Raw genomic sequence first — 15810 nt, forward strand, 5'->3', positions numbered from 1 at the left:
GGTTCCCATCATCTACTGCTTTTGCAGCCCTGACCCTGTGTCCCATCAAGTGAGAGCCAGAGCACTGGCAGGTGCTGTCCTGGGCATGTTGTTCGACAGGCCTGGTGGGCGGCAGGGAGGTGTGCAGGAGATACACCCCAGTCCCTGACCATGGTCAACATTCATGTCCTTTTTAACCTCTCCTCTCTGAACGTACTCCCCGACGTTACACAGCATTTGTGACTCAGCAACACCGCACAACAACTTGGGTGGCTATGAAACTGGACGTCCTCTTTCCTCGCTGTGCTGTGGGCACTAGGAGGGCAGCGGCTGGGTGAGCGAGCATCCAAGAAAACCGCGCGACACATAGCACCGACGTTTTTTCTGTTGAATTAAAAATGCCCCACTCCAAACTCCACCGAAACACAGGTTAAGAAGGAGACTACACTGCATGGTACGTGGGTGGAAGGTTCGATGGGTAGTAGAAGGATGTGAAAAGGAGCATCCGTCTGTCGCTATGAGCACCGACACACAGTGAAGCTTCTCAAGATTACCGAAGACACCCATTAGTAGTGCCTACGAAATGCCCTGGGCTCGCACGTCAGGGGTCCCTAAGTGGATGCAACCCCTTGGAAATGCAAAACTAACACCAGTGACGGATAAACGAGCATGCCCCCTAACCTCCCGTCCCCACAACAAAGCAACGTGGCGCCTTCCCACCAGAGAAGGCAAGAGAACCACAACACCGTGCTTGTGTGCTTCTAACTACTGGTTTGTTTTCGTGCTTCCCTTAACCTGGACACTAAATACACACAACTTCTTATCTGGAACTGCACTTTTGTGTGTGCACGTGTGCACTGTAAGCCCTCTGCCTACGCCTTCGTGAGCTCACCTACATGAAGAACACAGGAGCACGTGCTCGTTATCATTATTATTTTAACTGTATTTCATCAGGATTAATTATTTATTGGGTAAATAAACGACGATTGATTATTGTGAACAGGGTTTCCCAGCCCTGACGTCACTGGCATCCTTGCCGTGGGGCTCATGGGTCACTGGACGATGCTCAACTGCACCCCAGCCTCGCTGCCTCGCCCCCTCTCTTCCAGCAGCAACAGAGGCCCCAGCGGAGAGGGGCCGACGTATGCCCACCTGGCACCCCTCCCAGCATCTGTCAAATCATCTGCACGCACGATGTGTGCTCTCCTAGCTAAGCAGCTCGGTGTCTACAGAAGGATTCGGAAGCCGCCGCCCATCTGAGTGACCACAGATTTCTCCTCTGCACCTACCTGTGTATCAGCAGTGCTTACAGATAATGCTCCGTGGCCACGACTGGCCCCCACCACTGACCTGGAGGAACACCTCCTTCCTCTCCCTCCTGACGCACTTCTGCTCTCCCGTCTTACGTCTCTCTCCCTCTCAAGCACCTTCCCTTCTCATAAAAGCCAACTCTGTTCTCCACTACCCTCTTCCTCTAGAGACAAGCAAGCAGGGAGCCATGGCTCATACAGCAGCCACTCTCCCACCCCTTACGCTGCCCTCAATTCTCTCTTTGGTGGCTTTTACTGCCTGCTTGTTAGGAAGTAGGGGGGGATGAGTGAAGGACTGTGGGTCAGGGGTCTTGTCCCCGCTCAGGCCACCAGCAACGAGGTCTTGGGTGTGAAACATGAGCTGCCCGTGCCTCAGTCTCATCCACTGTTCCCTGACATCCTGCGTCCGCGACGGGGACTCAGCCGACGTGGTGGAAATAAAGGGCTGCCCTGCAATCGGGATCTCAGAGGTACATGCGTTCCTGAGTTCATCACGTTATTCACAATGGCCAAGACACGGGACCTACCCAAACATCTGTCAACAGAGGGACAGAGAAGATGTGGCATGCATGCACGTGCACACATACACACACGTGCACAGTCAATGGACTATTACTCAGTCACACACACACACAGTCAATGGGCTATTAGTCACACACACACACACACACAACGGGCTATTAGTCACACACACATATACACACACACAGAGTCAACGGACTATTACTCACACGTACACACACAGTCAATGGACTATTAGTCACACACACACACACACACACACACACAGTCAATGGAGTATTACTCAGTCACACACACACAGTCAATAGACTATTACTCAGTCACATACACACATACACACACACAGAGTCAATGGACCATTACTCAGTCACACGCACAAACACACACACACACACACACACACACACACAGTCAATGGACTATTAGTCACACACACACACAGTCAATGGACTGTTAGTCACACACACACACACACACACACACAGAGTCAATGGGCTATTACTCAGTCACACACATACACACACGCACAGAGTCAATGGACTATTAGTCACATACACACAAACACACACACAGTCAATGGACTATTGCTCAGTCTCTCTCTCTCTCTCACACACACACACACACACACACACACACACAGAGTCAATGGACTATTACTCAGTCATAAAAAAGAGGAAAACAGTTCCATCTGCTACCACAGGGATGCACCAGGAGATATCACACCAGACACAGAAAGACAAACACGGACTGAGCTCACTCATAGGTGGAATCTTAACTCTCAGAGGCAGAAGAGAATGCTGACTAGGGGCACACACATGGCGCGATGTTGGTGCAAGGCTACATGCTTTCTATTACACGACGAACATGCTGTGGGGACCTAACAGACTGCATGGTGAGCACAGTTAATAACAGTGTCCTTGCTTGCAACGGGCGTAGATGGTAGATTGTAAACGTTGTCACCACACACCAGAAAATGGTGAATATGTGAGGTGGGCAGTGTGTTAATTAACTTAATCGTGATCATTGTTTCACAACACATACGTATATGAAATCATCACCCTTCCACTTCAGATATATACAATTTTGTCAATCATGCCCCAATGAAGCTGGGGCTGGGGAGAACATTGCCTTGCTTTCCCCTGAGGAGACGAAAAAGAAAGAGAAATAAAAGGTCTCCAAAATGATAAAGCATGAGACAAACACCACTGGTTGTTTAGGAAGACTTTCATGCATCCATACTTTTACAACTAAAAGCAATTCACTGACAATTCAACCAAATCCGTTCCAATTCAACACACCTATGGGGTGAAAACTGGTAAAAGACATCATGATGGCCTCGGGTTGGGCTGGTTTCACAGGGGAAGGAGCCTCAGAATCACCCTGTAGGGCTCTGGCCGGCCACAAGCACAGCACCCTCAAGGGTGGCCTTCTGCAGGTGGCTTCTGCAGGTGAGGTGAGGTTTCGATCCTGGCCCCCTGCCGGGTGGCGGCCAAACCTGGGCTGCGAATTCAGCCTCTTTGTCAGCACTTTGTGTTAAATGGAGATGAACATAACACTACCTTGTACGTGCCCTCAAGAAGATAAAATTATATGCTGAGTGCTGTGAATCCATAAGGGACTCGTCAGTAGCGGCCAGTAGTCGTTGGGGGCAGTCATCACAGCACTGTTATTACAGCTTTGCGTAGATGATTGTAAGGATAGTGACAGGGTTTGAAACAAAGAGGTGACCCCAGTGACGCCCTCCTGCTACTGATTCCCATCTTGGATAATCCCGTCCCCTTGGGTGGGGCCGGACCTCCAGACTTGCTTGTAACGAACAGAATGTGGAAAACAAAGGCACGTGACGTCTGTGATGAGGTTGCAAAACCCCATGACCTCTGTGTGGCTAGCAGACTCCTCCTCCTGCTGGACTTGAAGGAAGTGAGATTGCACAACTGGACAGATGCCCCTCCAGGACGAAGGAGTGATGGCGGCCTCCAGCCAATGGGCAGCAAGGACCTGAGGCCCTCGTGCCAACAGGCTGCAAGAAACAGCATCTGCCCACAACCACCTGAGCGAGCTCGGGCACTGATCCTTCGGATGACACACCGTTCCTGGCCGGTACGTCGGTGGCCACCCAGGGACCAGCTAAGCTGGGCCAGATTCCCTACCCACCGCACCTCTGGAGATAACTAACCATGCCGTCATCAGCTGCATGGAAGCAGAAAACTCACACAGGGTACAATAGCTTTAGACGTGAAGGTTCGGTTGTGCTAACGACGGCCTGAGAAAGGCTCTCTGTGGCGGGGGCTCACAGGCCACGCTTAACTTATTTTCAGAACACACTTCATTAGTAATGACTGGTCAGAATTTATGTAAGTAATTTAAAGATACATTGCCCAGCTCACCAACCATGTGAAAAATGAATTTTTGTTTTACGACTGAAAGTTGAAAATACCAGGAATGAAAAATGTACTTCTGGTAGCCCAGAGGAACACGGTTGACAGAGAGATGAAATGAAGCAAAATCCAGGCCCCTTGTGAGTCTTAAGTAACATTTCACCAAAAAAATCCAGCTGCTGAGAGAAGTTCTTTGGCCTACCCTGACTTCATCGTACACAAAAATCAAAACTCACTTTTTTTAGAATTTTGGTTTGCTGTGTTTTTACTTTTATTCTAAATGTACAGAAGGAAAATACATAAAGAAAGTATTCAGAGAACCGCTCAGGGGATCAGTTTCTTTCCGTGTTCTTTTTATGGTGTTTGTTGCGCACATGGCTGAATGCACAGCGTTCCCATAGCCACGTGCCATTTTTCTGTTCTTTGTTTTTCTGTGCAAAACTCACACTGTGAGCTGGGGAAAAGTCTGCAGGAACAGCAGGGATCAGAAATGGACGGCACTGTTAGCCCACAGAGGACACGGCGGACAGACGGTGACGAACTAAATCAGGGGGTGATGGGTGTGTCTGATTTGCATTCTCCCATCAACCTGTTGCTTTGTGGTGCCTGGACCTGGCAGAGGCTGGAGGAAATGTAAAGCACAGTGGCCATGACTCCATAGAGATGTTTGTACCCAGATGAGGTGGGGGCAGGTGGGAGAGAACAGGCCTGATTGGGGATACTATTACTACCACTATGTAATTAACAGGAGATGGCATGTCAGAGAGAGAGAGAGAGAGAGACAGAGAGAGACAGAGAGAGACAGAGAGAGACAGAGAGAGACAGAGAGAGACACAGAGAGAGAGAGAGAGAGAGAGAGAGACAGAGACAGAGAGAGACAGAGAGAGAGAGAGAGGCCAATGAGACTTCAAGCTTGCTCTCGGGAAAGATACTGCAGCAATGGGCTTTGCAGAGAAGAATGAAGACAAAAAACATCCAGGGCTTAAGATTATGAATCGGCTGCAAACCAGGATCTGACCACAGTCAGGATCCATTGTACATATGAATCCTCCTTGGGAAAAATTTGTTCCAACTTTCTGTGCAAAATTTTGCTGAGGTGCTTATTAATTCAGGTGTAGACTTTTTTTTTTTTTTATTGGAATTAAACCCAATAGGATGAATGCCCTTTAATAATTATTAATATCTATAGAGAATGAATTCCTGACTCACAGAGTGGGTTTGGTTAGCTCAACGTGACATTATGTCATTAATTATACCTCCAAAATGTGCCTGCAGTAGATATAGTTAGGACTCGGGTGAGACCTATCATCGAGCCCAATTAAAATTGTTAGGAAATTTAAGTCTGTTTGTAGCCATTTAGAATCTCACTGCATCTAAATCATTACTGTCTGAAGTAACCACAACTTATTTGTTCCCCACAAACATGAATTAGAAAAAGGTGTTTATGAAGACGTTTCAAACTATTAAAACGTGGTTGATACAAGTAGTTTAAAAATAAAAGAAAGTGCTCTGCTGCTAACTATGAACAAGGTACATTAATTTCTGAAAAACTGCATAATTTCCCTCCTTAAAAAATTAAATTATTTTTCTGAACAATCTTAATTTGGCAAAAAAACAAAAAACTTTCTTGGGAAGTATCTATTCCTAAAACAGAATCATTATGGAGGAGAGAGAGAACTAAGAACACCTTCGTGACTGGAGGTGTAATTACATTACATTTGTTCATTAAAGAAAAATTAACAATGCACTTACATAACAGAAGCTTTACCATGGCAACAAAAATGTTCCTGATCTATTTGCTCAACGGAGAAAAAGGCATATTGAAAATAGAGAAAACCCTACACTTAGAAACCATATTTTTTTTTAGAACAAATGGAGTTTTATTCCATTCAAACTATGTATAATAAAAATTTCTTAACCAATATATCCCGTGGACAAAGTGTTATCTAAATAGATGTCCTGTTTTAAAATCATAATAGTCATCTGACATCAAGACAGAAAAAACCCTATCTGAATATGTGTTAAAGAAAACAGGCATTTCTATAGATTTAAATATAAATTGTAATTTTTCTAATGTAATATTGCATGCAAACTATGCTTGAACAAGAAATAATAAACTGCTTGAAATTTTTCTAAAATAAATATTCAGGGGCGGCTGGGTGGCTCAGTCAGTTAAGCGGCCGACTTCAGCTCAAGTCATGATCTCACAGTTAGTGAGTTCAAGCCCCGCGTTGGGCTCTGTGCTGACAGCTTGGAGCCCGGAGCCTGCTTTGGATTCTGTGTCTTCCTCTCTCTCTGCCCCTGCCCTGCTGGGCTCTCTCTCTTTCTCTCTGTCTCTCTCAAAAATAAATAAACGTAGAAAAAAGTCTTTAAAAAAGAAAACAAAATAAAGTTAATGGTCACGTTTCACTTATTTACCACATCGCTGTCTTTACTGACTATGCCGCGGTACATGGTCTTTTGGTCTTCGCATTTGTCAATATGCTTACCTATACATGGCACAATTAAATGAGTTACATTGATTTAATAACATGAATAAAGGTATTTTAAAAATAAAGCCTTGGTGAGCCTCTTCCTTTACATTTGAAATCTGGGAAGAGTTGACGAAGCGCTAAGTTCAGAAACCTGCAAGATCCTGGTGCCTCCTGCTCCGGGAGCTCGTACAGCTTATGCTCCGGGACACGAAGAGTAGGTCAGCACGCAAGGAATCTGGGCACAACACCCTGCAAATTGGTGCTGACGCTCCTTACCCACCAACCACCAGGTCGCCCGATCTCCGCACACCTCTGTCCTCCGGCCGTACAACACAAGGGCTCGTACCTCGTCTAAGCTCCCGTGATGTTTATGTTCCCCAAACCTGATGGCTTTTCCCTAAGTCTGCCTGGAGCTGCCTGTGTATTTTCCTTCCATGTGACAGGAGAGGGGCAGACTCTGAAAGCACTGACACAAAGCAACAAGTTCCAGGAGAACTGTGAAAAGCAGAGTGAGAGGAGAATTCGACCCCCTGTCATGTTTGAGTTCCTGACAAGCGTTTCGCTGACTGTGTGGGGAAACGTCTGGCTGCCTCAACCTGTGTTAGGTACCTTGGCAAAGGTGAGTGTTCACCTTGACACTGACACACGCCAAGATGCAGGTGTCCTCGCTGATCTATGGCACCGAACACACTGAGTCTTTTACGAGACTAGACCCGTCCCAGTCCAGCCCGGGACGTGGGAAATTTCTCAGGCAAAGGTGGGAATGGTCCTGTTGTCTCCTCGAGACCCAACCAGACAAGCCAGCTGAAGGGAGCCCCTCCCCTGGAGTTCAGAGCAACCAAAACGTACACGCTCAGCCCCGGTGGGAAAGCGACGCCAAGAGCACAAGGCTTCAGAATCAGGGTGGTGGAGACACCCACAAATGGCCACAGCGATAATAACAACTCATCCCCTTCAGTTTGTATCAGCTCATTAGCCTTGAGGTTCCCATGGTACAGAGACCACCCTCCACTACCAAGAACCAGTGTGGTTGGCTCTGTGATGACTCCCCTTTTACAGATGACGGGGGTGAGCCTGGCACGTGACGTCATGCAGCAAGTGACTCGTGGGACGCGGGTGACAGCCCAGGTTTGCTGTACCCCAAATCCATTCATAGGGAAAAGTGATGAGAGGGGCCCGGACAACACGTACCTCCTAGGAAAGGTGCTGGGGCAAGGCGCGGCTGGAGAATTCTATTTTACTTCATATATGGCTGGGCTGTTTGATATTTCATCACTAATTATGCAATTTTTATTTTCATTTAATTAATTAATTTATTTTCAGACAGACAGAGGGCAGGGGCAAGGGGTAGAGGGAGAGAGAGAGAGAATCTTAAGCTCCATGCTTGGCACGGAGCTCAATGTGGGGCTCGATCCCATGAACCGTGAGATGATAACCTGAGCCAAAATCAACAGTCAGATGCTTCACTGACTGAGCCACGCAGGTGCCCCTAATTAGTTAATTTTTCATTGTGGTAAAACGCCACATAAAACGTACCCTCTTAGCCACTTTTAAGCATACAGCTCAGTGGCATTGAGTACATTCACAACCGCTGGGCAACCGTCGCCCCTATCTATCTCTGTAACTCTCTTTGTGCTTCAAAACTGAAACGTCCCCTAAACTCTGACTCCCCGTTTCCCCTCTCCCCGCCCCTGGACCCCACCCTGCTAGTCTGTGTCTCCATGAGTTTCACTGGTCCAAGTACTGCATCTGAGCACAACGGGACAGTATCTGTCCTTCTGTGTCTGGCTTATGTCACTCAGCACAATGTCCTTGAGGCCCATCCATGTCGTAGGACGTGTCGGGATTTCCTTCCTGCTTCTGAATAATACTCCATTGTGGGGACCGACCACGTTCCATTTATCCACTCATCTGCCAACGGTCATTATGTGATTTTAAAACACAAAATATGGAAAATACTTAACCACCATTAATTTCACTCCTGGACTCCTGATCACGGTTAGGGAATTTCTTTTCACAGTCATTTGCAGGGTTAAAATTTGTGAACATCTACATATTTTGAAATAACTATATCATGCGCACGCTAACAACACGTATGTTGCTGTCTGTGCCCCTGAATATAAGGCATTTCATTTAAGTAAAACCCAAATGAACACTTGTATTCATTATATAATATCTCATTCAGTTCTTTTTTTTAATGTTTTATTTTTGAGAGAGAGAGAGACAGAGTGTGAGCAGGGGAAGGGCAGAGAGAGAGGGAGACACAGAAGCAGAAGCAGGCTCCAGGCTCTGAGCTGTCAGCACAGAGCCCGACGTGGGGCTCAAACTCACGAACCGTGAGATCATGACCTGAGCCGAAGTCGATGCTTAACCAACTTGGCCACCCAGGCACTCCTCTCGTTCAGTTCTTAAGTAACTGAAAAGCAAAATACACTTTACTATATACTCCTAATACATATACACACACATATATGATATGTATACACACCCTAAACACACATATATACACAGAATGACCAAAAGTATGAGAAAACCTATCTGTCTCAGAGATTATACACATGCACATATGTATCACCTTATATTAGTATGCTGAAATGTCTACAAACATCAGTGTCTTATAAAAGTTAAAATTTCACTGTTATCCCAAATTTTATAAGGGAAAATTTTATTGCTCATGATTCATTATTTTCAGTCTAGATGGTTGAATCTCTTATAGGTAGATATTCACGTCTAATGGCTTGCGCTTAAGACGAAAGAGAATTGTCAGTTTCTCCCCCTGCACGTAATAATTCATAATTATCATAAGCATATATTTACTTATGCTATCATAGTCCCCAGAAAATATTTAATGCCATGGAGCTTTGATATAGTATCATTTTGTGAAATGTATATTTTGTAATGAGTGAACTGCCTTTACAATAAGAGGTAATCTTTTTAAATTTATTTTTTATTTAATTTATTTTTATTAAAATTTTTTTTAATGTTTAGTTTTGAAAGAGAGAGAGAGAGAGGAGAGAGAGAGAGAAAGCAGGGGACAGGCAGACAGAGAGGGGGACACAGAATCCAAAGCAGGCTCCAGGCTCTGAGCTATCAGCACAGAGCCCGATGCAGGGCTGGAACCCGTGAACCACAAGATCATGACCCCAGCCGAAGTAGGACGCTCAACCGACTGAGCCACCCAGGCGCCCCTAGATGAGTGATTATCTTTGCGGCGAATTGTGTTTTTGTCACAAAGGACAAAGTGGTGTTGGGATGGAGATGCGCTATCAAGAGAGTCTAGCTCATTCACGAATGCAAACAACCAACAGAACACACAAGGGTTCTTCAGGGCCTTCAAAGCTCTGTGATGAAGAGACGCCCACAACAATGAAGCCACTGGAATCCCTGGTAACATTGTTTGTTAGGACAGTGCACACCGCCTGTAGGCTAGCGCATCTCCACCTGGGACACGTATGGGTGAGTTTGCAAATGGGATGCTCTGGTTGCCGTTTTAGTTGGCATCAGGCAGTGACGTTAAGGTGCTTGCCAACAGACGACTGTGTGGGAGGAAGAAATCGCTGTCCTGCTCGGCCCTGGCATACCTCTCCTTGACCTCCACACCTAAATGCTCTGTCGTTACCCACGCGTGACCATGGCTCAGCTCACGTGTTCACTTATGTAAAACTTTACTGAATTTTACGAACCAGAGTGGTCCTCAAAACTCTGGGGCATGTGAACATCTCACAATGTCCTGTCTGGTCAACGGGGGTCACCATAGCTGGAGAGTTCTTGGTACCAGAGAGCAGTGGATGGAAGTGTCATTAAAATGAGGTATGGTAGAAGGTAGGGCGGCCAGATTTTGGGGAGCTGTTTATTGGCAATGGTGAATCACAGAAGGATTTTTCTAAGAAATAGAAGCTGTCACGGTGTCATTGTTTGCGTCTCCCCCACCGCCTTGAAGAGATTCAGATGTTGAAATCCTAACCCCCCTACCAGGTGATGTTATCCGGAGGCAGGGCTTTGGGGAGGGGACGGGACCAGTGGCCTCATAAAGGAGTCTCCAGAAAGTCACATGCCCCCTTCCCACATGGGAGGAAGCCATGCTGTCCGTCTGCCTTACGCAGGACAGGAGGTCTGGGCACATCCCAGTCTAACTTGCTACAATTCACTGGAGTTCAGTGCTGGAGCAAATAATAAAGTGTACTTCTGCCTAAGGAGGTCACCGCCGTACAGAGGTCTTTTTCAGGGACCTCACAGGAGGAAACAGAGGCTGGGTCAACACGGGTTTGGGGATATCTGCATATTCTCGGATCCCCTGGCCAAAACACCCGAGAACCCTACCAGTTGTAATTTCTAACGTTCAGCACGAAGGACTGGACCTCCATCACAGGCAATGGCAGAGAACGGTTAGCAAATGTGAAAGGACAGAAAATGGAGCATGCAGAGGGTCTGAAGGAGAAGGGAAAGCCGGGGGGTTGGAAAGAGAGTGAAAAGCTTCTTCACGTCCTATTGATTGCCATCGGGGCTGGAACATCACAAGGCCCCTGGGATTATTCTCTGTCCGAGGTACTAAAGCTTTCTTTACGGGGGTGAGAACCGTTCAGCTGGGCAATGACTGGAGATGAAAAAGAAGAACATTATTTTAGCTATTAGGAATCGGGGGCAGGCATGACCGATTTAACAACCAGATTAGGGAACGAGGCAAAGATGACTCAAAACAACTAGGACATCCCTGCTAAGTGCATGGCCGGCCAGCGGTTTTTGTCAGCCTCACACTTCAGCAGGCTGCTTAACCCCTCCGCGTGAAAGACATTCCACAAAAATGATAATCAGCCTGACCATCTTTCCAGGGAGGATGGCCATGGCCACCCCTCCACCGCCAACACACAATCTGTCATTTAATCACTACTGTTTTGTTCGTGACTACAAATACATGCGTAATGCTGTCAGGATGTGTAAGCAGAATGCAGAAGCTTTTCATGCATTTATTTTTTCGTTTAATTACTCAGATAGTTAAGATGGTGAGCACCTGAAATGCGTAGCCTTATCAGAACATTCTGTCAGGTCCAAAACCCAGCCAGATGAAGATTCCATGTAAAACGTGTCCAAATGACACCCTTGGTTGGGAGTCCGCAGCAAAGCCACCACAGGGTCTCAGGGCAAGGTGAGCCAGTGTGACAGGTATGATTAGCCAACATGACCCTCTGGAAGAGAGCTCTGTGTGTGTGCATGTCTGTACAGGCTCACACCCTGGTTCCCGACCAGAGCCAGTCCCAGTCCTATACCCTTCTGCCAGGGAATCAGCCTTCCCCATGCCGGGGTCCCCCGACCCCAGCTCTTCCTTCTCATTCCCCCACCCAAGAGGGAGACTGGTTACCTGCTCTATCCATCCACCACATTGGATTAGGCAAAAGTAGAAACCAATACGAATGCAAAACTTGCCGGGCTCTTCGTCTAGGAGAGAAGATCTCAGAAACAGACCAAGACAGAAGACACAAGTTCCAAGCATTCACTACTGAGTGTCACATTGCCTTCTCCAAAACCCCCTCCGTGTGTCAAGGTGGTTGAAACATAAATGGGACAAAGTCCCACGAATGTCTTTCGTTGAGTGTAGTTAACTGTAACATAACTGTGTGTTAGCCAATTTGACAATAAACTGTGTTAAAAAATAAATAAAAGTCATTCAGCAAAAACAAATACACACACACACACACACACACACACACACACACGAATCGCCTTTAAATTTGCTTAAGTAGCAGCATGCAAAAGACAGAAAAGATTTAGCTGTTGTCTCTGAGGCCCGAGCCAGGACAGTGTCCAAAACAAGGAAGACAATCTTACAGGAGCTGCCAAACCACGAAATGATCAGCCTGTCACATGGCATCTCTCCCCAGCCACGACCGGGAGGAGACTGAAAAGCCCCATCTGTCGGGGATATTGTGGCAGGGATTAGTTGGTGGAGAAGGAGGGAATTTGAACAAAGTGACTGCTGTCATCCTTCCCAACCAGGAGATACTGTCAGTCCACAAGTAAACTCATCATCTAAGATAGATCAAAGTGGAAATAACAACACGAACGTGTACCCATTGAGAAAGAAACCCAATCAAATAGGCATTCTCTTTGTTCTCTGCAAGGGATCCATCTGCACGATACTCCTTGCTCTGCCCGTGAGACTGTGCACGGGATCTCCTGATGAAATAAACTCAATAGGAAGATGATAATTAACAAATAATTTGACAACATAATTTAATTATGGGTCATTTAAATGTTTGGAAACAGCCATAAAAGCGATTTGCATCTCACTAATTAGCCCCATTTATAACCCCTTCTAAACCTTCCCTTGCTAAGCATCACAGAAAATCATTATAATCAATGGAAATTATCAAGCAACAACAGATTTTATTTATTTATTATTTTTTTTTTAATTTTTTTTTTTTATTTTTATTTTTTTTATTTTTTAATATATGAAATTTACTGTCAAATTGGTTTCCATACAACACCCAGTGCTCATCCCAAAAGGTGCCCTCCTCAATACCCATCACCCACCCTGCCCTCCCTCCCACCCCCCATCAACCCTCAGCAACAACAGATTTTAAACGCAAGTGCAGGACAACGCGTGTTAAGAGAACACCAGCGGAAGCAGGTAGCTGCCTTGCACTTTCCAGCTTGGTCTGCTTCAAGCTGGAAAGCAGCAAGAGCGCTCTCTGGAAGACATGTTGATCTGCAAGGCATCTCCCAGATGCCGCTCGCCTGTCAGGAACATGGGCTGATGGCCAAGGAGATGGGAACATCATTCACATATCCTCCTTCCATGCTTGCTTACCAGTAGTTCAGTGAGAATATTCCCAGGAGGAACCTTCTCCTTGGAAACACGGCCTGCCCAAGCTCCCCAAGGCATCACCCTCAAATCCATCTTTAATGCACAGCCTGGCTCTGCTGAAATGGCTTGGCCAACAGATCATAAGATGGAGATACGCCCAAGTGTACATTCTCTCGGTGTAGCCCTTGAATATTTCCCCCCTTTCAGCCCAACTACATTGAATGGGATGGCGATACACCCAAGCATACATTCTCTTGGTGTATCCATGGAATATTTTCCCCCTTCTAGTTCAACCACATTGAATGGGATGGAGATATGCCAAAGTATACATTTTCTTGGTGAATCCGTCGAATATTTTCTCCCTTGAAGTTCAACCACACTGAATGCGATGGAGATATGACCAAGTATACGTTCTCTTGGGGTATCCCTTCAATATTTTCTCCCTTGAAGCTCAACCACACTGAATGGGATGGAGTTATACCCAAATACACATTCTCTCCAGGTATACCTTGAATATTTTCTCCCTTGAAGCTCAACCACACTGAATGGAAGAAAAGGTTGTCAGTGCTGCCATTAATGACATTGAATTTCACCCAAGCCCTGTGATCTTGCAAGTCAGAAATAGTTAAGAAATACCCCTGCCCTCTCCGTTTTGGAAAATGGCTGACTGCAAAGAACCACCTTTCCTCGAATGACTCACATAAGATTTGTGAATGCCTCCCATGACAACCTTGGACAAGGTCAGACACAGACTCCCCAAATTCCCTTTCTTTGTGTCAAATGAATCACTGAATGGCTTGTCCCTACTTATCAATCAGAATAAAATACTTGTCAAACTTTGGTTCAGCTTCTCTCCTTCCCTGAAGGCCCCAAACTTTGGCCCGCTCTAACCCAGAGCCATCAGACAGTCCCTCCTGAGGACAGGCTGCCCCAGGGGAAACCATTCTTGGATATACTGTCCAGTCTGTCCACCCTCTCATCCCACATCTCACACCTGGTTCCCCTGGCTTCGTTTACCTCTCCTCATGAAAGAGAAACCCTTTTTGCCTAAGCTTTGAAATTGTGTAAACCTAATGGCTGGAGTGTTTTTCCAACTTGAAATAATGTCTTTCGATAAAAGTCTCTCCTTCTTGAGTCTGCATCTGTGTGTTTGTCTAATGCAGACCAGGTTGTCTTGGGTGTAGGGGACTCCTAGACTGGCAGAGATGGAGCCTTTTTCCAAGTTTGATTTTTTAAATCGTTTATTTTATTTTTAAGTAACCTCTACAGCCAATATGGGGCTCGAACTCACAGCCCCGAGATCAAGAGTCGCACACTCCACTGACTGAGCCAGCCAGGTGCCCCTCAAGTTTGATTTTTACATAAAATCAACCTTCCTGTCCTGTGAGAGGTCATAAAGGTGCCAGAATCATAGCTGTTGGTGTAGCATCCTGCCTATTTAGCATCTACAGAAAGCCAGATGCCAGTTCACCAACACCATTCTCACGAAAAGTGGTGCAGGTGTGTGTCTGCCCCATCCCGTGAGACATTAGTAACATAAGGGTTATGTTGTAGGGCAGATAAGTCTATCTGTTACTCAGCTACTGGGGTGAGCATCTCTGATTGACTTCAGTGAGCTACTTATTGCACTATGTCTGCTGTACATGTAAACTTCAAAGTTACAGCAATGGTTTCTCTCCAGGGTCTACCAAGGATGGCCTCTGTGGTCTACAAATGAGCTGCCATTTTCCTGGGGGCAGCAGGAAGAGCCCAGAATCAGTGAGACATCCCAACAGGAAAGAGAAGATACCCGCGAAATAGAATTATGGAGAATTTACTAAAACATTGACAGGGGTGTGGGCAGGAATAGGGAAGCCAGGAGGACAATGTTAGTCCCAAAAGATGATACCACCCTGATGCTCAAAGGGGAGAGAATGGTCACCCAGAGCAAGCAAGGGCTCTTGAGGAGAGCTGGCACCCCTGGTCCAGAATGCAGCCCTTCCTTGGTAACCCTGCAGGGAAGGAAGAGGGGCTCAGATGAATACCTCAACCCGAGTTCCTTCCCCTTCCAATGTCTTGGCTTTCCTTGGTCAAACGCGCCAGAGCCAGACGGAAGATAGTCTGCTGATGTAGTTCCCATGGGGCTTCCTCCATGGAAGGAAGGGAGGAGAACATAATGGGTAGGGGGGGGCAACGTGGCTCTGAGGACAACAGGGAGGAAAGCAGTTCCCCAGACGGTCACCATGCCACCGACATCCAGGGCAATGTTCTCCCCCCATTCCAGAGAACCACGAGCTGACAGGACTCTCCACACTTGCCCGGGAGTGCAAGAGGCGAAACTGTGCACTGAACCCTGCTTTATCTGC

General features: G+C 46.5%; 1 protein-coding gene across 1 annotated transcript in view; it reads right to left on the reverse strand.

Annotated features, from left to right (window-relative positions):
* The window catches only part of LOC145714023 (steryl-sulfatase-like), a 151883-nt gene that overhangs the window by 79578 nt on the left and 56495 nt on the right, over positions 1-15810 (reverse strand). The gene's annotated exons all lie outside the window — the stretch shown is intronic.

This window comes from Panthera onca, chromosome X (genome assembly GCF_046562875.1).
Source record: "Panthera onca isolate mPanOnc1 chromosome X, mPanOnc1 haplotype 2, whole genome shotgun sequence".
Classification (NCBI taxonomy): Eukaryota; Metazoa; Chordata; class Mammalia; order Carnivora; family Felidae; genus Panthera; species Panthera onca.